The 24992-nt window shown below is 35.8% G+C and overlaps 1 long non-coding RNA gene across 1 annotated transcript in view; it reads right to left on the reverse strand.

Annotated features, from left to right (window-relative positions):
- LOC122790362 overlaps nucleotides 1-24992 on the reverse strand; it is a 216063-nt gene that overhangs the window by 1243 nt on the left and 189828 nt on the right. The gene's annotated exons all lie outside the window — the stretch shown is intronic.

The following is a 24992-nucleotide window of genomic DNA, read 5'->3' on the forward strand; positions in this document are numbered from 1 at the left end:
ACCCCCTGTGACCAAGATGACCCGTGTTCAACTAGTTACTTGGGCACTGGACGATATATATGCGGGGGGGGGGTCAGAGTGACTGGCCAAAGCCAGCCTGCACATCTTTGGCAGGGGTGGGATCTTGTCTGCTTCAATGTTGGCACCTAGTGGAGAGAAAAGTGCATTGAATGCACCTAGTGGGCCAGGGTAAAAATCCTGTTTGCACTAGTACCATAGTATAGGTGTTTAGCATGTGTGGGAGCACACATACACCCTCCAAAGCAAATGATTATGAAAGTCACACCAATGACTAGAGGAGGGAGTTAAAACATACCAGAAAAGCACTTCTTTCCAAACAATAAGACAGTACTACTCTTGGGACATGTATCTTGCTTGTAGGGGAGGCTAGATGAAGGCTAATTTTTATATGAAAAATGAAATAAATTGGTGGTTTGTGGGTTTTGCAAAAGTGACACTAGGTCTGAAATTTTCTTGCTGGGCTGTAACTCACAAAATTCCAATAGCAAAAAAAAAAAATATACTGATGACAAACTATTGAACTGTTTTTGCTCATGATGGGATAATTCATATGTTAGTCACACATATGTTAATCCCAGTAAAAATAATCCCATTTTTGTGGTCCCAGATCATATCAAAAATACTTCTGGATCTGAAATTTCACTTTTATTCTGACACCGTGCAAGATACTTCTATTTAAGCAGTCAAAATGGCATACTGAAAAGGAATGGTAAACAGTGATATTGACAGTAACATGACCTTAATTGCAGCTACACAGTTAGTTATGTCATACCGTATGGCATGCATCCCATTCACCAATGTACTTCTGACTTTCCTTTTCTTTGGTAATGTCCCTTCTTAAAGCTGTATTCTGTTACAATGTACCTTCAACCTGTGGTGTTCTGAAGGATCCAGGCTAAGTCTCCTCCATTTTATGTATAAAAACCTTCATTTACATTCACAAGCACCTCAGTTATGTGGTCCTCCAGGTTCTTCTTCCTCCTCCTCCTAATCAGAACTATTAGCAGAATTTGGTTTTACAATTTTAGACTAGATCTCAGGATCTGTAACACAAATACCATAACATATACCGTTTCTAAAATCAGCCATGCAACTGGGAAATGTGATTGGTAAATGCAGTATTTATAGCAGTGGTACACTAGAACAGTCAGCGCAGAAAGATCCATTTATCCTAACTCAAACCACAACTGAACATCCACCATAAAGACTCAAGCATGCAGCAAGTTTGAAACAATGAACTAAAAAATGTCCCCTTGTATTGCAGCAACCTGTATGTGATACTCCCCACATAGTAGACATATACCTTTAATTCTTCATAAAAATATACTGTAAATTTGTATCAACAAACTGTTCAAACTAAACACTGTGTATGACATGCTGCACAAAGAGATGAATACAGGAATGAGTGTAGACCTACAACAGACTTTTGCAAAAAGTAAGATGGATCCATTTTAAATAGTTCCACTGTATAACAGATATTTGCTGCTAGGTCATGACACATTGTCCACTCATATTTTGCCCCTGTGTGTAAGTCTGTCCAGTAAAGGGTAAACCACCATGACTAGCTGGCCTGGAAGTGATTATTGCTAAATTATACCACCCCCTGTGTCATCCTGACTGTGGTGTGCTTTCTGCTTTACACAGTTTTTGTACTACAACAGTGGATGGAGCTCCTAGACGTACTGTGCATAGAACAGTAATAATCACCTTGTCTAACTGCGGCACAGTGCCTGGGCAATTATTTTTGGCTAGGCTTGTAAAGGCTCCAGGGCCATTAGCCTTGTACAAACCTATGAACCTATGTGCAGGGTGTGGACAATGCTCACCCAATGCAAGTACTTGTCTGAATAGCTGTGAAGCACCTTATGCAGTGAACTCCTTGAGTATTATTACTGTGCAGGAGCTCAGTGTTCATCTGTGAATCCCAGACAGTGTGCTGGAGTACAATACTCTAATACTCCTTCTATGAGTACTAAAGTGCATTACTCATGCAATATGGTATGTTTTCTGAGCTCTTTGGAACAACAGGGGCAACATGAAAATGTTTGGTGTTGTTTGTTCCCCTTCCTTTTTTTAATCATTTTTTTTTTTTTCCCCCTTACTTAAGTGCAAAATTGACAAGTTCCCAATGTAAACACAACAATCTGTAGTTTTGCACTCAGAATTACTGCCAGCACAGTTTCTGTGTGCATCTGCTGTGATTCATACTTGTTTTGGCTTTTCTTTTTTCTCCACAGTTAGGTAACTGTGGCGATAATATTTACCAGTAAGCAGTAGGGGTGGGAGGTGGAGTTCCCCACCTGACAGTGCAGGCAAGGCTTGACTCCTGCAAAAAATGTTTAGTTTGAAGCTTTAGTCAGTTTGTTTCATTCATCTGAAGGCATGACTGGGTAAGCCTAGACAAGATATAGTGCAGATGCAATGATATGTGAAACTACTGTAATATGATAATACTTCACTGTAGTATTTTGATTAGCAGTTGTGCTATACCGGACTGTCTGTACTTCTACAAGGAACCTTTTCAAAACAGGTCTACTTCACTTTACTGAAGACCCAATTTAGCAAATTGCTATTTGTCAAACCTACTTAATCGAAAACTAAATTCATCAAAAGATCTCTTCAGCAATTTTTTTCCCAGGAAAAGAAAGTAGTTGGCCATCATCTGGAATTTATCCTTTTTATAACTGCAGCATGATCTTGGAGTTGGTGTATTTAGTTAGGGGTGGGGGGGGGTGAAGCCTCCCCACATTGCTGGGTTTTAAATGTTGTAGTTTTTGTGATGGATGGTAGGTGACAGACTACTTTCTTTCCCAGGGAAAAAAAATCACTGAAGAGATCCTTCAGCAAATTCAGCTTTCGATTAAGTGGGTTCAACAAATAGTGATTTGCTTAATGAGGTCTTCAATAAAGTAATATAAACCCTTTCAAAACACTTTGCAGATACCTGCACTCATGACAATTCTCTGCGGATATACTGTTTTAGTTTCTAGATCAGGGTATTTAACCTTTTTGGCTCAGGTGCCAATTACCATACAGTCCAAGGGGCACTTACCATACTTTGCAAGGCTTGGGGGGCCACATTGCCATGTCCAGCATGAATCTGCCCATTTAAAACTGTTTATTATAGAACATACAGAGAGCCAGATAAAATGCATCACTGGGCCGGATTGTGTCCCTAGGGCCACCTGTTAGAACCCACTATTCTAGATGTTTGTTTTTTTATTGTCTTTGTCGTCCACTGCATTTTTGGTTGAGGGTGGTGATAATTCTAGCTGCCATCACCCACCAGAGGAAATTCACAACAGTTTCTTTCAGCCAATGAATGTCTACAGAAACACATACACAAACACACACACACACACTCATATACACACTCATACACACACACACACACACACACACACACACACACACACACACACACACACACATGCGCATGTGTGCATGCATGCACGCACATCAGCACATGCACACACACATACCCAAAACACTTTATTATTCATAATCTGCACTTGCAGAGGTGCAGTGTGGGACCACTTTAATGGCTAAGGTCTCCTTCTCTGCATCAGATATATTTCCCAGACTGATCTCTGTTTTGCACATAAAGTACAGCACATATTTATCTATGTTTCATCTGTGTGTGGGGGGGCTTGCCTTTTTTCAAACATATTCAATGAAAATTGATAGATTAATTTTTTACAAGCTGTGAATCTTAACATACCTCATATAGAGAGAAATACATTCATCAGTACTTTAACCTTTTTCTTACCACCTGCTTTATTGTCCAGTGCTTTTTTCAGTCACATGCTGTATGATACAACCCTGCTCACACCTTACCACATCTCATTTCCTAAGTTTTCAAGGTTCTTTCTATCTCTTTCATGCTATTTTTCTCCCTTCTAAAAACAGTCCAACAGCAGGGGCAGTTACACACACAACACTTAGTCATTGCTCACTCCAGGTGTAACATGAAAAGAATACAGAGGATTCGGATTGGGTCTCCAATCATACCCAAATTATTATGTGATAGAGAGATGGATGACAAGACATTCACCTCAAGAGCAAAGCACCTTTCCAAGCACTGTTAATATTGGGTATCAAAAGACAGTAGCACTCAACTAACTTGTTTTTTTCCTAATACTGGAACATAATCGCAAAGCTTCATTATTTATTATTTGACATTTGTTTACCAGGAAAGTCTGACTTTGAACAAAGCCAATTTTCAGTGGAGGCCTAGGAGAAACACTCCAGATGCATGTCTTTGTAACATGGGAGAAAAGCAGAGCACCCAGAGGACACTTACACAAAAGCAGGGAGGACATGCAGACTTTACACAGAAGGCACCCCAGCTGAGAATTGAACAGGAGAACTTATTGCTGTGAGGTGACAATGCTACTGCTGCACCATTGCACCACAGTCTGTTCATTCATTGCACAGGTTTTTTTTTTTTTATCCACATAAATAAACTAGTCCTTCACTCTTCATTTTACTGCCATGAACAAGGTCATTAGGGCAATGGTAAATATCTATATCTATCTGTCTAAATATATATATATATATATATATATATATATATATATATATATATATATATATATATATATATGTGTGTGTGTGTGTATGTATGGGTATATGTGTGTGTGTGTGTGTGTGTCTATGATGGGTCTATGTCAGATGATCGAGTTTTCAGAAACTCAAAATTCATATGGTCAAGACCATATGCTGGAGTTTCTGAAAACTCAAACATCAAAAAAAAAAAAAAGTCTACCTTTTTACATTTTTGCAGGGGGGGGGCAAGTGCACTCCTCACACCCCCTGCAAAATATATATGCCAACTCTGACATCGCACTACAGTGAGGAAAAGGGTAAATTTCCCAATCTGCACTGTACCACAATCTTCATTCAAAAGCTTTAGGTTTTCAAAAACTCGATCATATGGTCTCGACCATATGATTTTTGAGTTTCTGAAAACTCGGCCAACTGATATAGACCTATATATAATATATATATATATATATATATATATATATATATATATATATATATATATATATATAGATATAGATATACAGACATGCACACAGATACATATGTGTATATAAATTATTTATTTTATATTTGTTTACCAGGAAAATCCAAGTTGGAACAAAGCCAATTTTCAGTAGAGGCCCAGGGAGAAACACTCCAGATGCATATCTTTGTAATGTGGCAAACCGGAACACCCAGAGAAAACCCTCACAAATGCAGGGAGGACATGCAGGCTCTGCACAGAAGGCACCCCAGCTGAGAACCACACTAGTGAGTCTCTTGCTGTGAGGTGACAATGCTACCTCTGCACCACTGTTGCTTAGGTGAATGCTCAGAGCATCAAATGTTTGTAATACTGGGACAAGCAATATAGTAGTCTGATGATTACAGAATGCTGGCATTACTTGTTGGAAGGCTGTGATACAGTGGAAAGTGGGGATTGTTGTGGGATTTCAAAATCAGTATGTATAATTAGAAGACAGTGTAGAGGATGTGAACAGTTCTTTGTGCTTTGATTGTTTTTATATGTTTTGACTTTCAGTCTTTTGAGATTGATTATCTGTGGTTCAATTTTTTGTGCTTTTTTATCAAACATAATACACTCACACAGACACACATATAGATAGAAAGAAAGAAATATAAATAGATAGATATATAGGTAGACAGATAGCTGGATAACTAAATCTACTGCACTTTACTGCAATACCCAGCTTTTACAAGTTCTCAGATAAGTGTTAGTTTGCTACTGTTATAACTGTATACTTTTTGTGCTTTTGAGCAGAGCCATACTTTGTTCATCTAGTGCCTGCTGCTGTTCACTCATCCTGGTGTCTCTCCCTTCAAAAAGCAGGGTTAAAACATATACTTGACAGAGACAAATGACTTGACAGACCTCTGTGCTCTTATCTCCACCTGCACCCAGACATTGTTTACTTAGCTGCTATCAGTGGTTCCTCAGCTGCCCCCAGCTACACAAAGAACTGCAAGCATGCATGCAATTCCTGCCCTCTCAGAAGTTCATAATCTGCCACATTAGACATTAAGTTCCCTTACTTTGCATTGAACTGCTCAGTCTCACCTTCTCCATATATCTATTCTTCCTTACTTCTTAATCCTACTAACTACAGTATATGCATTCCTCTAAATCATCTCTTTAATTACATATAGTCATTCTGTTGTTAATCTGTGTTCCCCAAAAATGAACTCAAGTACGGTCTTCCAAAAATTGATTAATGTTGCTTCATATGGTCTACTTTGTAAGGTTGTTACTAAATTATTCAAACCATTGGAGAAAATGGAAGGCCAGCCTACTTATTTCTTTTCTGTTGCCATCCTCTTAGCTCTGGGTAATAATCATGGCTCCACAGTCCCTATTCGGGGGCACCTTTGGAGCAATGTTTGGTAAGCGACTTGCTCAAGGTCACATAGTAGACAAATGAGGGTGAAAGGAATCAAGCTATGTTCCACAGGAACTACAGCTGGAAGTCTTAACCTCTGATCCAACTGCGATAGGTATCACCAGGGATTGCAGCAACTGCCTTTATGCTCAGAGATAATGAACTAATATTCAGCACAAATAATTTCATCTGTGAGCAGTGCAAATATTTAAATAATCAAAATCCATGACCTGTAGACAGTACACACCTTCACCACAATCCAAACATAATCACATTAAAATGTCTTATGCAGTGGCTGTTATAAAATCCATAGCAAAGCCTCCTAGGACTAAGAGGTCTATGTCTCAGCAAAAATCCAACACCTCATTTCAGTCATGCATGCCTTCAGCAATACCTCACCAAAAGTCCAATTACCCCAAATCTACTACTCCAAAACCACTGTACAAATAAAAATATATTTGTGATAAGTGACTTAGTAGTTAGACACACAGATTCTGTACTCACAAGGCTGGAAAAAGGGTTATTGTGAATTATCTTTTCTGTGCCAGAATCTGTGATATCCCAAGGGCTCTAAAGACCCTTTTACTTGACAAGTATGACTATGACTTGCAGCCCCTGTGGGAGTGTATCTGAGGGACATGCAGGGAGTGCAGGGAGACATTTCAGAACTTACCATGCATGTGACAAATTTTAGCAAGACTCTGGTCCTCAGGGGAATCTTTACTTCTGCAAAAAATGATTCCTAGATACAAAGAAGAGATAATTGGCTTCAACAAGTGGTTGAATAGTTGGTGTCATTCAAGTGGACCAGTATTTGTCAGTATGGGATGAGATGCTCGACAGTCCAGTTTGCTTATCTAAATATGACCTGCACATCTTGTTCCACTGCTTCGGCATACTGGTTAAAGCCTTTGCTACCCCATAGTGCCTTTTTTAGGCAGAATCCAGCTAATGGACAGTCCAAAGTAACAAAGATATATAACCCAACAGTGGGTCACACTAAAATAGCCCTTCTCAGTGCCAGAAATCTTAACAAAAAATTAGCCAGTCTTGAGGCTCTCCTGCATTTGGAGCACATTTTATTTGTGTAAATACCGAGACTTGGATTAAATGTACAGGCAGAACTGCCTTCATACTATGTTTCAGGCCTACCATGCTTTCAGGCCTGATGACAATGGTGGTTGCATCTCCACATTTGTCAAACACCATATCACCCCAGAGAGATATTTTCAAAGACTCAATAAGAAAACTCATAGAACTCCAGATATCCATAAAAAGGACAAACTGTCAGGTTATAGCCTGATATAGGACACCCTCCATGCTCCCTGATGATCATGTAATATTTTTAAATGTACTCAATGAAATCCCTAGTTGCATGAATTCCAGTATATATGGAGACTTTAACTACCCTTTCAATAAATTGGAGCACCCATACCTCCCATGTAGGATATGTCCAGAAGTTCGCACACTTAATAAATGAGAACTCCCTGGAAAAAGATCATTAACAAATCCACCAAAGGACATAATAGTCTTGATCTGGTTCTCAAAAATGAGGTCACATCATGCACTATTCCACTGGGATTTCCCTCCACAGTACATTTAGACTATAAGATTGTGACCTTCCATTTTAAAATCTATGAAGCTCCTGCACCAACTCCCTCAAAATTCAAGGATATCAAATGAACAAACTTCATCTAGTTCTATGATGAGATCTCAAAATTCACTCATGGCTGCAGCAGCTTTGATGCTGACACATTAGGTAGCTATACAAAGGAGATTGATACCGATTTAGATAAATATAATGTGGGCAGCCCAATCAGAACAACATATAATGTGAAATTCAAAAACAAACCACCTTACTGGTCATCCAACATAAATAAGATTTACAATAAAAGTGAAAAAAGTTTGCTGTTTTATTATAGAACTGTTCAAGTTGAGATTGTGCAGCTAGGAGATTAATGAAGATTAGAATACCATATAGGAAGGCTGGGTGAAGATACACTTTAGCTGCTTGTTTTCTAGCAACTTCATTTTGGTATAGATTTATCCTATAGACAGTGCCAAAATGTTAATGTTTTTCTTTTTGAAAACTTCCTTTTTATGAATATCAATTTTCACATTGTTATCTATAATCACACCTAGAAGTTTAGTGTGAATGACTATTTCAATTGAAGTACTGTTGGATGAGGTTAAAGAAAAGAGGGATTTCTTCCTATGATATGGTATGGTATGGTATGATTTGGTATGGTATGAGCATAAACAAGGAGTAGCTTAGTTTTTTGAGGATTCAATAGAAGTTGTGATTGACTGAGCCATGATTTGATAGAGAGGAAAGATTATTTTTTCCTTGTAAATATTTTATTTATTGTAAATGAATAAACATATAATGACATTAAATTAATAAAGAAGTAGATAAAATAAACAAAATGATTCAAAAACAAAAAGCAAAACTCATCAACCAAATAGCTATTTACAAGAGGTGACTATTATATAAATAACAACTAATACATTTCCAATAAATGACAGTTCAGCTAGTATTTGTTTAACAGTTCCTGTAGTTTCATCCAATAATTGTATGTGAATATAATTCTAGTAGTCCTTGATTTGATAGTCATTAGCTCCAAATTACATACTCCATTCATAATGTTGGAAAATCCATCAAAAGAGAGAGAAGAATTGTTTTCCAATTTCTTGTTATGACTTTTCTTTCAGTTGATAGAATGCTCCATAAAATGGGTATTTCAGTTTCATAACACATTTAGGTACAGGAACATTAAATAAAATCAATGATTTGGTTAAAGAAAAGTCATCCAAGAAAAAAGACTGTCCTCCCAATAACATTTAAGCATAATGTGCTGACAATCAGCTTTGAGATCTAATTTACATCTCCCGCAAACTGTTTTAGTCCTGGACATCCATTCAATTATATGAGGAGTAAAAAAAGATTTATGAAGAAATTTCCAAGAGAAAATTATCAATTTAAGAGAGCTAGTAGTCTGCTTAAAATATAATAAAATTAGCTTTTTATCTTCCTCATGTGGAGAATCATTATTTATTTGTTTAAAATAGGACCGATAGTTAATATATTCCAGTTCTATTCTAATAACTTTATATATTTTTGATCAAAGTCCTTTTCCAGCTATTTCCATTGTATTAAGAGAGATAAGTAAATCAATTAATTTGGGGACAGAACTTCTTGTTTTGGTTGCATAAATTAAGTCTATTTTCTATACATTGTCTACAGTTTTGTATATAGAACCGCATATCTTTATTCAAATTAAACTTATTTACTATATATTGGTGAGTAGCCTTGAAACCAATATACTAAATTATTCTCTTTAAAGGTACACATAAGCTGTGAATTTAATGTAGCAACATTATTTTGATAAAAGCCTTGGAAAAATATGGAAAAAACATGCTTTGTATATCAGATTTCTGTAAATAAAGTTTCTTAAATTATTAATTATAATAGTAATATCAGAATTAATATTTAGAGTTACATGATTAAAGAAGTAGTTTTTTAAATAACCAAAATGGGAAATTATTTAAAAATAAGCAAAAATTTGAGAATATGGGACAATTTTATTTATTTAACATTTGTTTACCGGGAAAGTCTGACTTGGAATTAAGCCAATTTTCATTGAGGGCCCAGGGAGAAACACTCCAGATGCATGTCTTTATAATGTGGGAGGAAAGCAGACTATCCAAAGAAAGCCCACATAAATGCAGGCAGGACTCCACACAGAAGGCACTCCAGCCAAGAATCGAAGTGGAGAGTGTATTCCTGTGAGGCAACAGTACTACCGCTGCACCACTATGTCATCCAAATATACTGCATGCAAGGCATTTAACAGACTGAGCTACTGAGACAATTTATTTGAGAACATAGGCTATCTTAGAAATCTTTCCATTTAGCAGATTAAGAATTATTAGTCCAGAGAGCAATTGTTTTAATAATAGAGGATAAAGAAAATAATTCCAGATCTGGCAAACTCTCCAGACCAGCCTCTTGTGTGATGGTTTAAAGCTATTCTATGTTTATTTGGGTGCCATGGAAACTATAAAATTAAAGAATTAAATTATTTTATACAGCTTTTAGGTGGAGTAAGATATAATGATTGATCACAATAAAGATTTTTTGCAAGATAATCATTTTGATCAATAGGAGTCTCCCATCCATTGTAAAACAAGATTATTCCATTTATTTATAAGGTGTTTTATAGATTTTAAGCTATTATCAGAATTGATGGATATCATTTGCTTAATATTATCAGCAATAGTTATTCCTAAATAATTTAACTTGTCTTGAACAATATAATTATTAAATTTACTTTCTGTAACATTAAAATTATAACTTTTTGGTAGGATTTTTGTTTTATTTCCATTAAAGGGGAGGCCAGATGAATGGATTCCATGAGTTTGAAAAGGACAGATAGTGAGTTATTGCAATCCTTCAGGGACAATAAAATATCATCTGCAAATAACTGGATTTTAGATGCTAAATTATTACCTAAATGAAATGTATTGATATGTGGTAAAGATCTTATTAGATTAGCAAATGGCTCAATAACCAAAAGAAAAAGTAAAGGAAAAAGAGTACATCCTTGTTTAATTGCTTTGAAAATGTTAATTGATTTTGCAGTATTTAGTTCTTTGGTAAACTTAAACATTTTAAGTAGTATGGCTAGTGTATCATTCTGCAATAACTTGTGAAGTTTTGGAATAATATCATCATTGACTGGAGCCTGATTTGGTTTTAATGTATTAATTTGAGCCTTTAATTCAGAAATTGAAATAGGTTTATCAATTCCTTTCATCTGATCATCAGTTAATTTACTTTTGATATTGTTTCTTAAAACATTTAAATTTCCTCCTGAGAATCCAAAGCAGAATTGTTATTGTTTAAAGAACTATAATACACATTAAACTCATCTAAAATATCTTCCAAATTGGTAACCTTCCTATTTCTTTTGAGCAGAAGACTTCCATTATATGATTGGACTTACTAATTATCTTGGTTCTGTTTGCCAACCTATGTACAGGTTTGGGATTAACAGAAAAAAATTAATCCTTTATAGATTAATCCTTGTTTTATGATTTATGATTTCCAGATATTTATCATTCAACTCTTTCATCTCTTTTATATGAATTGTATTTGTTTTTTTGAGAATCAAGTTTTAAGTTATCTATTTTATTTTGTTAAGTCAATTAATTCTTTATCCCATTGCTGTTTCTTAAGAGAATACCATAAGATAATTTTACCATATAGGTATGATTTTAATGCATCCCAAATATAAATCTCAGAAATATCATTAGTATAATTAATTTCTAGAGAAGTCTTCATTTACTTTATGAAACATTCCTTAAAATCTTTTAAATTAGTTATGTAAACAAGTATATATTTTATAGGAATATTATCATTACTTTCAGAAGGTCAAAAATTATAGCATTATGGTCAGAAAGTGGGATAGATATCACCTTTACCTTATCTAACCTATTGATTAAATCATTTGAAATAAAAACTCTATCAATCCTAGCCTGGGTACCATCTCTATGAGAGTAATAAATAAACAAAAGAGAACCTGGGTCTAAGAAGACAAATATAGCTATGATATTCATTTAATCTATACATTTTAGTAATTATTTAGCAGGTAATAATTTTCCTTTTTAGTAGCATTATCATCTTCCTCTTTTAAGATACAGTTTATGTATTTATTTATTTGACATGTGTTAACTGGGAGAGTCCATCTGAGCAAAAGACCTTTTTCAGTGGAGGCCCAGGTAGAAAAGCTCCATAGTACAAGAAAGCAAGAAAATGTACAAAACTGAAGATAAATACAGTGAAAAATTTACAGTCAAACAGTTAAGCAAATGTAGATAAAGCTCCACAGTACAATATAGTAAGAGACATTATAACATTGAAGAAAAAACATAGCAAAGAAATATATAAGAAAACATTTGAATGAATTTACATAATACATTGGGTTATCTTCAGAGTGTAATTGTACAATACAGAGCAGTTAAGGGAGTTATGGTAGTAGAGAAGGGAGGAATAGAGAGGACCAGCTAGTATAATGCTGCCCCTTAAAGTTTGAACAACAATATTTAAATGTCATTTAACAGTCCTAATCCCTATCCCAAGAATCCAATATAAATTGATAAGGGTGTATAATTTCCTGTTAATTTCCAGTGTTATTTGGCAAAATAGCCCTTTATTATCCTTATAAGAATTAGTGCTCTTAGGTGCAAGTAAAGTATTTCTCCATAAAATGGCCACTCCAATTTTTTCTGATTGTAATGAGAACTATTTGTAAACATCGAATGTTATAATATTGAACCCTAAACTCCGAAATCAAAAAAAATTGAACAGTCAGAATAGCGAATTTTTAAATTCGCTATTCCGAGAAACATACACACAACACAAACACACACAAAAAACAGCAATCCACATGCATACACTTAAAATCCTACACCTAAACCTAAACTAAACTTTACATACACTACTAGCTATCCACTTACCTTAACCCAACCTTAAGCCTAAGGTCTGTCACTATCACACATTCACCTCACCCGCGCCCTAACCCTAACTCACCTAACCCGCCCCCTAATTCTAACCTACACACAACCGCACACTTACCTGACCCACGCCCTAACCCTAACTCACCTAACCGACCCCCTAACCTTAACCTACACACAATCGCACACTTACATGACCCACACCCTAACCCTAACATCCACACAACCACACACTTACCTGACCTGCTCCCTAACCCTAACTCACCTAACCCGCTCCTTAACCCTAACCTACACACAATCGTACACTTACCTGAACCTGACCCATAACATTCCAACATATTGAACGCTGAAAACAGGGAAGCCACAGCAACGGCCAACCGAATTCTTTCCCTGGTAAAGAATTTGGTATCCTGCACCTTCGCTGTTTTCAGCATTCAACATTACTGGTTCGATATTATAACATTTGAACTTTAAAAAGCCACGACAAACTCTTGAAATTGAAACCAGAAGGTGTGAAGCCCAGAAGCAAAATCCACTGCCGAAATGTAAAAAACACGAAACCTTTTATAAAATTCAATGTTATAATATACACCCAAACTATTTAACACCATATATGATTTAGTATTAAGCTTATCTAAGTCATTTTGTAATAAATGGGTCTCTTGAAGAAATACAATCTCACCATTAAATAATTTTGAAAATTTAAATTCCCCTCTTCCCCTCTTTTATAACCATTATTTAAACAATTAATATTCAAACAGATGTATTTTATATAAAGCATAGGCAGTATGTCATACAGATAAAAAATGCCTTAACTACTATGTAAAAGTTATACTTCAGAATCATTTTACAAACCAAGAACTGTATAAGTAACACTGTGAAAAACTTGAAATTCTAAATGTTTAATTTGTAAGTAAAAAATATTAATAATAGATGCCAAAAAAGATTATAGGTTTCATTAATATTAGAAATAAAGTTTGAAAAAAAAAATTCAAACACTCCATGGAGTCTAAAACTCTTTGTTTGTACAGCATAACTGAACAAGCAGTCATACCCATTAAACCGGGAAGAATGCAAAAGTACATTCTCTTTGCTATTATGAAAAATAACAATGGAGACAAAAATAAATAAATAAATAAAATCAGCCCTAACTCAAGTTTCTCCAAAAAATAGAAACTTGAAAGAAATGTAAGCTTCAGTCAGACATAACTGTCTATAATATCAATCTTAAACAGCATTTAGTGTTATGAAAGTAAATTTATAAACCTAGAGTAAATACGCCTAATATCCATATAATCATGAGTACAATGTAAAGAAATGCAAGATGCAATTAGGATGAAGAAATAATTATGAATATGTACATTTACTTCACATCTCATTTAAATAAAAAATATAATAAATTACTGCAAATATTATGATTTATTTTATTACCTGCTTTCCTTATGTAACTATTAGCCACATTAAGATATACAATCTAATAAACTTCTAATTTTATGGGAGAATATGAAAAAAGTGCACTATGAACAAGAAATGTTTACATAAATGAAAAACCAATTGTGTATATATTCACATAACTATACAGAAGTTATAGAAAAAACATTATGAATTATAGCAGAGTTAAATGTTCAAGGATTAAACAGTATGAGAGATCACACCTCAGCAATATAATACCAAACAGTATTAGTCACCGAGCTTAGGGTAAATAGATGGATGTACTATGACATAAAAATTGTGATGAAATTTAATATAATCAATATAAACCATTCACAAAATATCTCTGAATATCTAAAGATTAAATACTGACATCCCCTAAGAGTGCCAAGATGAAAGTTGAAAAATCTGATTAAAAAGTTTAAAAAAATGTCAATTATGTGACTCTGAAAGTCTATAATACTAGTATTTCTGCTTAGATAATACCAAACAACTGAGCAGAAGGGTCTTTTGTGTATTACAAGAGACAATTTCTTGATTATGTTAAGTGTGATATGAAATTAAAAAACATATGATCATTACTCTATCCAACAATTGTCTAGCCAAAAATATTTATAGATTTCTACAATGATAATCAGTCATTCTCTGGTGTCATGACACATTAAATCAAAGCATTGACCTATAAAATTACAACCAACTAAATTTACCTTGAAGCATGTAAATGCTTTAAATCTGTTTCAATATCTGCGGTGGTGGTGCTGCGGTAGTGTTGTCCTGTTCGATTCTCTGCTAGAGCGTCTTCTGTGGAGACATGCATGAATGAGCGTACCTTTGTTGAAGGTTGTGCTTTAGGGCCGGCAACTCAGCACGTAAAAATCAACTGCCAATCATTAGCAGACCGGAGTTCCACTGTGGTGACCCCTAACCAGGAAAAGCCGAAAGACACAACAACAACAACAACAACAACATAGTACAAACAGTGCAAACAATATTTCAGTTATTTGAAGTATTTTAAAGACAACAAGGAGAAGGAAAAAAACATTATATACCCCATTTAATCGTCTTCTTCTTTCAGCTTTTCCCGGTTAGGGGTCGCCACAGCAGATCATCTGTCCACTCATGATTAGCAGTAGAGTTTTAGGGTGTCAAGTTGCCAGCCCGGCGCCCAACCTTCCACAGAAGGCACACACATGCATGCACTCACGCCTAGGGCCAATTTTAGAGTGTCCAATCCACCTACTGCATGTCTTTGGGATGTGGGAGGAAACTGGAGCACCTGGAGGAAACCCACGTGACCACAGGGAGGACATGCAGACTCTGCACAGAAGGCACCCCAGCCAAGAATCGAACCGGAAAACCTCTTGCTGTGAGGTGGCAATGCTTTAATACACATCCAAAATCTTTAGAAACATATAGAACTAACAAGAACTTGACTGCCTACAGTAGGATTGCCTTTTTATAGCTTGTAGATTAGTAATAGATTGCAGCTGTGAGTGATGACTGTTTTGGAGGGGAAAATCACAACTGCACTGCAGTCTGCCATACATCCACTAGGTGGCATCTTCAATCTGCACAGTTATTAATTTAACTCACAAGAGATATGTGAGTTAAAATTAAAAACATTTGATAGTTATATATAAATAATTATACAAATGTTTTTAAAAATGCATTGTACAATTTAAATCATTTTATTTAATATGCTGTTGCTTTTTTTTTCCCCAAATATTCTTTATTTCAGTTTATATATCACTACATATAGTCACATAAGCCAAGTAGTTGAGAAATATCAGAAGTTACATGAGTTATAGAAACAGACAAAGACAAAAAAACTAACAAGTCTATCTACTACTAAAAGGAAAAAGAAAACTATGTACAAAGTGCCAATACCTTCACTTATTTAACAATGAAACATGAAACCACCTTCCTATATGTTCTTCTACAGGACAATTAAAGAAAAACTAGTGCTTAATAAGAGGAGAGCTCACCTATCATTCGTCACAAGTTAGAGACTCCCGATTCCAAATGGGTAGAATTATCATACCCAAATCAGACCTCTGCCAGAAATAGAAAAATAAAATCCCAGAGTTTCTGATTCTCCACTCTTTTGCGTGGACTAACAATTATCATTTTTTGAGAGGTTATATACGTAATTGCCAGGTTTCTGAACCCCCCCCCACGTTAGTTTGGAACGATCCATCCAATGTTTGGTAATGTAAAACTTAACTAGAAGGCAGATGGTGATCAGCGCTTTAAGTCTTAGAGGTGTCATATTGATATTGGTAATATGAAGCAAGGCCATTTCCCACGATAATGTTGATTTATGGTAGCCCATTTTACTTAGTCTAACCCTAAGAGAACACCATAAGTTATGAGCATATTTGCAAAACCATAATATGTGGATAATGTCCGCTTGAGGGTGCGAACAGCAAGGACATGAGGTGGATATAGATGCATTGAATTTATTTAAATGAATTGGAGTTATATATAGATTATTTGTAATCATGAATTGGGTAAAGGTAAATTTCTTAAACAGGGAGTACTTAAGTGTAAGTTTTATCGACCACATTTTTTGTTGTGAGGATATATTTACACCTTATCTATTCCAATAGTCGGCAAAAATAATTTCACCTCTGTATAAGTAGGAGGAGAATGCTTTATATGCTATAGAAAGCATATGCTTATTGGAGTTTAGACTTTGTAGAAGATGTGCAACTGCATCAATCTCAGCATCTAAACTATGTTGATTTAAAAGAAAAAATGAAGTGAGGTCCCGTAACTGTCTCAGGATAATAATATAAGCTTTGGACAAAGAAAGGGCTTCCCTAAGCTCCGTTAGTGAGAGATGTTTGAATTTATAAAGGTCCCACAACTTATAGTCCCTAATCAGGGGAAAGTTATTTAGATTTATCATTTGACCGCTCATTTTAATATTGGGATTAAGATGAAAGGGCTGAAACAGTAGAAGAGCACTAGTTAATCTCATAGATTTAAATAGTTCCTGAAAATTATTAATTAGACCTTTTAGTGTATTATGTAACTTGAGTTCTCTAATGGAAGTTTTCATCAAGAAGGGTAGAGCTTTAGGATTAATATTATTACTAATTATATGATTGTACCATAATTTAATCCACAAAGGAGTCCATAATGAAGAATCAGGGGTATAATTGGCAACTGCCAAAATTCTATTAGCGTGAATAATTCTATAATATAGGGTGAGATTGGGCATCGCCATACCCCCCCATTGACTTAGGAAATGTAAGTCTATAATATGACATTCTAACCGATTTAGGGTACCAGACAAATTTTGAAATCTCTTTCTGTATCTTCTTGATGAAGGTAGTTGTAACTGGGGATAAGGAGGAGTTGCATTGATAAAGAATTTTAGGGAGTATATTCATTTTAACAATAGAAATTTTTGAGAGTGTAGAGAGCTTTAACAGTGGCCATCTCATCATATCCTGTGAGATAGAGGTCCATACCTTAGTTAAGTTAGCTTATAAAATAGAGGAATATGAATGATCATATGAGATACCTAAATAATCCAAGGAGTAACTAATACGCATAGGCAAGACTGGAAATAGATGTGGTTTATGTGCTGCAGGATTAATCGGAAAAATAAGGGATTTATTGGTATTGATCTTATAATCAGAGACCGCAGCAAAGGTATTTAAAGAATTTATTAACTTCATAGCATCATTGGAAGGGTGCATAAAATACAGATTAAGATCGTCTGCAAAGGCTGTAAATCTAATATTAGAGTTACATATCCTAGGAATAGCATGGTGAGTTTTCTGTACAACAAAAAGCAGCAGTACTTCTAAATATAGGTTGAACAGTAGAGGAGACAGGGGGCATCCCTGCCTAGTGCCATTAGTAATCTTTATAGGATTCGAGTATATTCTGTTTATGTATAGGCGAGTATATGAGCTATTGTACAGAACCTTGATTAAGTTAATGAATTCAAGAGGAAGGTCAAATTTCAAGAGAGCCAAAAACAGGAAGTCCCAGTTCACCCTATCAAAGGCCTTACAGGCATCCAATACCAAGGCATATCTAGGATTTCTTTCTTGTTTAATTATTTTTATTATAGATTCTAATGTTAGGGTGTTGTCCCATGTATGTCTATTTCTCATAAACCCAGCTTGCTCTGGGGAGATTAAATCACTCATTACTCTTTTTAGTCTTTTAGCAAGTACGGAGGAGAAAATTTTGATATCGACATTCATAAGTGATATCGGTCTATAGTTATTGGGATTAGTAGTATCTGAGGTATTTTTGTGAATCAAGATAGTTTTAGAGTAATTAATGTATAGGTCCACGATACCATTATTAGTAAAGGATTTGAATAGATCTAGTAAAATAGGGGCCAAAGTATCTTTAAATGTTTTATAAAACTCCGACGAAAATCCATCTGGACCGGGGGCTTTCCCTAATTTCAGATTATCAATAACTTCAAGAATTTCTTTTTCAGTTATTTGGGCCGAGAGTAAGTCTTTTTGTGATTTGGTAACTTTCGGAAAGGTAATCTCATCCAGGAACTTCCCCATCTCTTCCTTTGTGGTCATAAGATTGCTATTTGCATACATTTCAGAGTATATTTGATGAAATAGCTGAATAATACTTTCATCAGATCTATAAGACCTATTATTATACTGAAGGCAAGATATTCTAGGAGATCTAGGTGTATTAAGAATTATTCTCGCCAGAGCCTTGGAAGGGGGTTGTATATATTATGAGAATTTCGCTATATATCTGAATTCTAAAATGGACAGATTAGATTGATGGTAGTCAAACAATTCTTTTTGTTTAGCGGTTAATTCCTCCTCCATACCTACAGAGTAACTATCTATCAGTTTCTTTTCCAGACGATTAATATCCAGTAGTAACTCAGCCAACCTGTTAGTCCGAATTTTTTTAAGAAAACTCGCTTTTTTAATAAAAATACCCCTGATTACAGCCTTTGCTGCTGCCCGTCTAATGTCGAAGGAGATAGTTTCATCTTGCTTTGCTCCAAAAAGGTCATTAAGTTGCAATCATGCTTTTTGTGGATTCCAACGCTGTTAACTATCCATTTGGTTGTTTGTTTGTTTCTTAAGAAGTTTTTCGGCTTAGTCCGTGTATTCAGTTTTAAGTGTCATTTTGATGTCGTTACCTAAAGATTGATCCTTCAGAAGGTTACAATTTAGTGACCAAGTAGGAGGTTTATGTACTGTGATACGAGTTAAGCTTATTTCTAATTCTATTCTTGAGTGGTCAGATAGGAAACGGGGTTCTATTGTAAACTTAATTTGCCTATTATTAAAGTAGCTTGAGATTAAAGAAGTAGTCAATACGGGACCATGTCTGGTGGCACTTAGAAAAGTAAGTAAAGTGATTGTGTTTGTAGTCTGGGACATTGTTACTAAAGGCATTCAGATCAATTAATTCAAAATCCTCAATCAAGTCTATCAAGGCCTTACAATTCACTGAGTTCCCAGACCTAATCTTACATGAACGATCAACCTGGGGATTGATAACCACATTCCAATCACCTCTGATTATAAATCTATGATTTGGGAATTTAAGTAGGAGGTTGTAAATAGTCATAATAAAGTCTGATTGCCCCGAATATGGGCCATATATATTGAGAAACAATATTGGATTATCTAGCGCCTGCGTAGAGCAGGTAAAGTAACACCATCTGCCTTCCTGATCATTTCCTTTCAAAATAATCTGTGGTTGGAAGGATTGTTTAACAATTATTGCCACCCCCTTGGAATTGCTAACAGATCCAGAAGATATAACATCTCTAACCCATGCTTTCTTGTTTTCATTAGCCCAATCACTATTTAGCAAGTGAGTCTCCTGTAGAAAACACACATCATATTTGGCTTTAAGTAACAGATGCATTACTAGTTTTTTTTTATCTTTGTCATTGAGTCCCCTAACATTTCATGAAGAAACTTTCAAAATACTAGCTATATTAGACATATTAGTATTAGATATATTAGCTAAATATGATAAGACCCAAAACTGAATAAATAGTTATATGGATTTAAGGGAACAAAAAATAGAGAAGAACTATCATAAATTCTTATACAACGTAAGATTAAGGCAGCAAAATGCAAGTATAAGGCACACAGACCCCTCAATCCTAAACCCGTGCATACCCACACTACTATAGCAATTGAGAGAGTATATAAGTGAAACATTATAACTGAGTCTATGACTGAATATCGTATAAACATTTTAACCCTAACAAGTATAATAGAGAAAATATAATATTTACAAAAATCATACAAACTCATACCAAGTCCAAGCCCGGACATCCCAACCCTATTTAACATCCTATTAGCATCCAGTATAACAATAAATTAACCTCATTGAGTAAGTCACATAGCTAATTATGAGATAATGGCTGATAAGGTAGTACAGTATTGTGTTAAACCTAGAGACAGACTTCAATACAGATGCAACTCATCTATATATTCCAATTAAAACAGTTAAAATATATATAAACACAAAGGAAGAAAAAATGTATCTTCAAAGAATAGTTAAATAGTTCCAAACCATAATTACAGATCTTGAGATGCTCATCTTCCTGCCAGTGGATAATTATGAAATATTTATAGGAGCATTTAACGATCAGATTGCCACATGTGACAAGGACTGCGTTGGGTAAACAGACCAATGAGTTACTCAGGCTAGCGATGATAACTGCAATAATCATATTCAGAAGTTATATGCAGGAAGAGAAGTAGTCAGCTCAATGAAGTTCAGTATGCATCAAATTAAGTGTCATACTCCAAAAATCCCTCTGACATGCTTTAGAAATGACATGCTGATTAGAGTTCGAGAGGCAAACGGCAACCATGCACATCCAAAACCGGATACGCGAGACTTACTTCCTCTTAAGTGTGCAACAGCTAGAGCTACCTGTGCACCTCATCTAAAGGAGTCCTCTTTCTATATCTGCTAAAATGAAAAAGGTTCCTAGAGCTTGAGAGGGCAATGCGAAAGAAAAGTGGTATATTCATAAGAATTGAGTACGACACTAAGAGAGGTGGTAAGAGTATGCCATCTAATGGGAAAGAAAATAGACAAAGGCAAATTTACAAGCATGTATTAGAAATCAAGCAACACAGCATTAGGTGGAAGGATCTGAGCCAAAGTATTTAACAAATATAACTTTGGCTTCACTCGGGGATGTGATGGATAGTTTTGTTTCTTGATGCAAGAAGGTCAGCGTAGAAGGGAACTTCATCTGAAACTTAATTTTCCTTCGAATGAGTTCAGCGCAACAGGGGGCCAGTTCCCGACGCATCTCTCTTATTTCCAGGGGAAAGTCCTGAGTAATTATTAGCGATTGATTGTTCCAGGTGAATTTCTTGACTTTTTAAAAGGCTGACAGAATAGCTTGAATGTCCTGAAAATTAAGCAGTTTAACATAAACTGGTCTTGGCGGTGAGATCGATTGTTGTCTCCGGAGCGCTCTGCGGGCTCTTTCAATATTATATTTATATGCAGAATTTGTTTCTTTGCAAAGATTGCTGAATATTTGTGCTGCAACATCTATTAATTGGCTAGAATCGTATTTTTCACTTAAGCCTCTAATGATCAGGTTATTTCTTCTGCTTCGCGCTTCCAGGTCCACGATCTTGGATTGCATAGTGCTAATAGTTTTGTCCTTTAATTGGAGAGATTCTTTTAGTGAGTGAATTTCAAACTCATTTGCCTTGGATCTTTCCTCAACCAGATCCAATCTATCCAAAATTCTGTGTATTGTATCAAAAGCATTGAATTTGGCCAATAGTTCTTGGATGGCATCTTGTAAGGGTGCGAGCGCACATTTTAGCTCATCCATTACTAAGGCATTTTCAGATCTTTGCTTGACCGGCTCTTTGGGGTGCTCCAGTACAGATTTGGATGATCTCAGTCTTTTGGCTTCTTTTTCAGGAGAAGTAGTGATGGCTGACAATTTAGATTTAGTGGTTTGTATGTCCATACCTTCCAATTCTTTAGACATTCTGTTCATTGCAATTCGTGTTACAATATTTTCAGGAGCTGTCACTAGGTATAGTGCTGGAGTTCAGGCCTCTAACAGTCCACGTGCAGGAACAATTGCGCACGACGGATACTTGATATCGGCACTTATTCTAAGTTAAGGTAGTTATAGTATCTTCCAATTGACTCACAAAAGTCAGTTATAAGTAAAATTAGCGAAAAATGCGAAATCAGCCTGTATTTACTCAACTTGAGCAGGATAACCAGAAGATAGTTACTGGAGCTATAAGGAGAGGGTACTTCTCAGGCGCCCACCATCTTGGATCAATATGCTGTTGCTTTTAAATGCTATGTCTTTAAGACTCAAGTGGCTGGATTGGGCTATAAAAGAGTTTGTCATATGATCTTTTGAATGTCTGAAGGATGTTGGTATTTTCTAGCTGAAAGTGCTTATGGAATAAAGTTATAAAGGTTTGTTTTAAAAAGTGTGTTTCTTGTGAATTCTGCCTTCTGGGTTATTACTATTTTCTCAGTTTTACAGCAGGCCATTTGTGCCACTGCTATACACATCTGAGGTGAAAATTCGATAATGGGTAACAACTATTGTTATTGTCTATTTGGGCAGTGTAGTTTTAGAACCCACAACCTCTGCCTACTGTGTAATACTATACTGTTAATGATACAAAGGTGAACATTTTACCTTTTATTGTAAACATTTTTCTTATTATTGTAAATGCTTCTCATTTAACATTTTATAATGCATGCATACAACACGCTTGTCTCATCCGTGATAGGTACTGGGCATGGGCTCTAACATTCACAGACCGTTCCTCTGCTGCTGTGGAAAAACAGAAGACTATGCCATCATGAATAACAGTTCTAACTATATCCACCTTTTAACTCTTATGAGTAGTCACTGAAATGATACATCTATGGGGAATTCCCAGCTCTACACTGCCCGATCCAGCGGTTGAGTGTATCCCACTTCCTTCTTCACAGGTTGTCAAGGTGGTAACAACATTGCTTGCCACTGTGCGGAATACCAGTTGCACTTGACAGGGACCTGGCAACACTGTCCCAGGCTTTCAATTTATATTGTGTGCAAGTAGCCAGGGCCCATGCTGCTTAGCTAGGAGTCCAAATAAAACTTTGGACTCCTGAAAACCCCACCTCTATGTTCAGAAGTGCATACCCTCTCCAGCAACTCCAGACATGTCTGCACAAAACAAGCTGCAATGTTGAAGTGCATTTTCCATCAGTTCCTCTTGTACAGGGCTGTCTTCCCACCTAATTCTGTTAACTTGAAATACACACACATTTCAAAAATGATACACGATGCGCAACATTGTACAAACACATATTTATAAGTGCAGCTCAACAGTGGCCCAACAATACATTTCCATGCAAACTATGTTTCTATTTTATATAAAAATATTTGGAATTGTTCCTTCAGGCTGCCTTTGAACCCAGTACCATGGGGAAAAAAGGGTAAGAATTACTGCATTAATAGATGCAGTTATGCACTAATTGAGAAACAGGTGTATTTTAAGGAGTTATTAGCAAATGGCAGACATAAGTGGTGTTGCATACACATGCTACTTCACTGACTGTGTGGTAGAAGGTGCTAAGGATATGTCTAATATGTTGTACAGAGGGTACTGAGTAAAACTACAGGTGTATGTATTTGGGTTTGTTGAGCATTGCTGCGTAATGCACCATGATGCTCACCAATGTGCAATAATGCTTTAAAATAAAAATCAAACAAAACACTGCACAATTTACAGTTTTCTGTAGTGCATCCTGTTACTTCATTGATTTATTCTTTCTTGGCTTCACATGGTCCTTGGTTCAAATACAAGGGTATGTATATGTTTATGTAAAAGCAATGTAGTTCATCAACATTTTCATTGTTAATAGTGAGTATCATAACAAATGTACACCTGGGCCTTTGTCCACACATTATGTCATGCTTTGTCCACATTTTTGTGCCAATGGGATGAGAGGTATGGTCCATAATTGTCAGCCTTTGCCCTGACATTATTGATGGATGTTGTCCGTATTTCTTGATCTAAGTCACAGCCATGGGGATCAACATCGTTAACTGATGTGCCTTTGAGTTACAGACTTCATGTCCTTCAGAGAATGCATGATAATGCAAATTCTGTTAGTCTAGGGACTTTATTCATTTGTAACACCAATATTAGGGATATGTCTCTAAATCTATGCCTTCATCCCCACATATATGTCATGTTACATCCACATTTCTTGTGCAAAGAGGTTTAGAGGTGTGCTCCCTACTTGTCAGCATTTGTCCCCACATTATTTATGGCTTTTGTCCCTCTTTCTTGCTCTGGGTAAAAGCCCTGGTGATCAGTGTGACAATCCATGCTAATCTGCAGACTGTATGTGCTCTCCTTTATATGGACTCAATATCCATGTGGAATTACAGGTTTCACTGCCCAGAATACTGTTACAAGCTGCGAAACCTAACTTAGGTGCACTGCACCTCATTAAATATCCATTGTGTGAAACTTCATGGTACCACTCCATGCAGGCTCTACACGAAACCAGCAGAGTTTATTGAATCCCAGAGATATCTTAATTCAACAGTTTTAC

This window comes from Protopterus annectens, chromosome 16.part0, assembly GCF_019279795.1.
Source record: "Protopterus annectens isolate FY-2018-M chromosome 16.part0, PAN1.0, whole genome shotgun sequence".
NCBI classification, from domain to species: Eukaryota; Metazoa; Chordata; order Ceratodontiformes; family Protopteridae; genus Protopterus; species Protopterus annectens.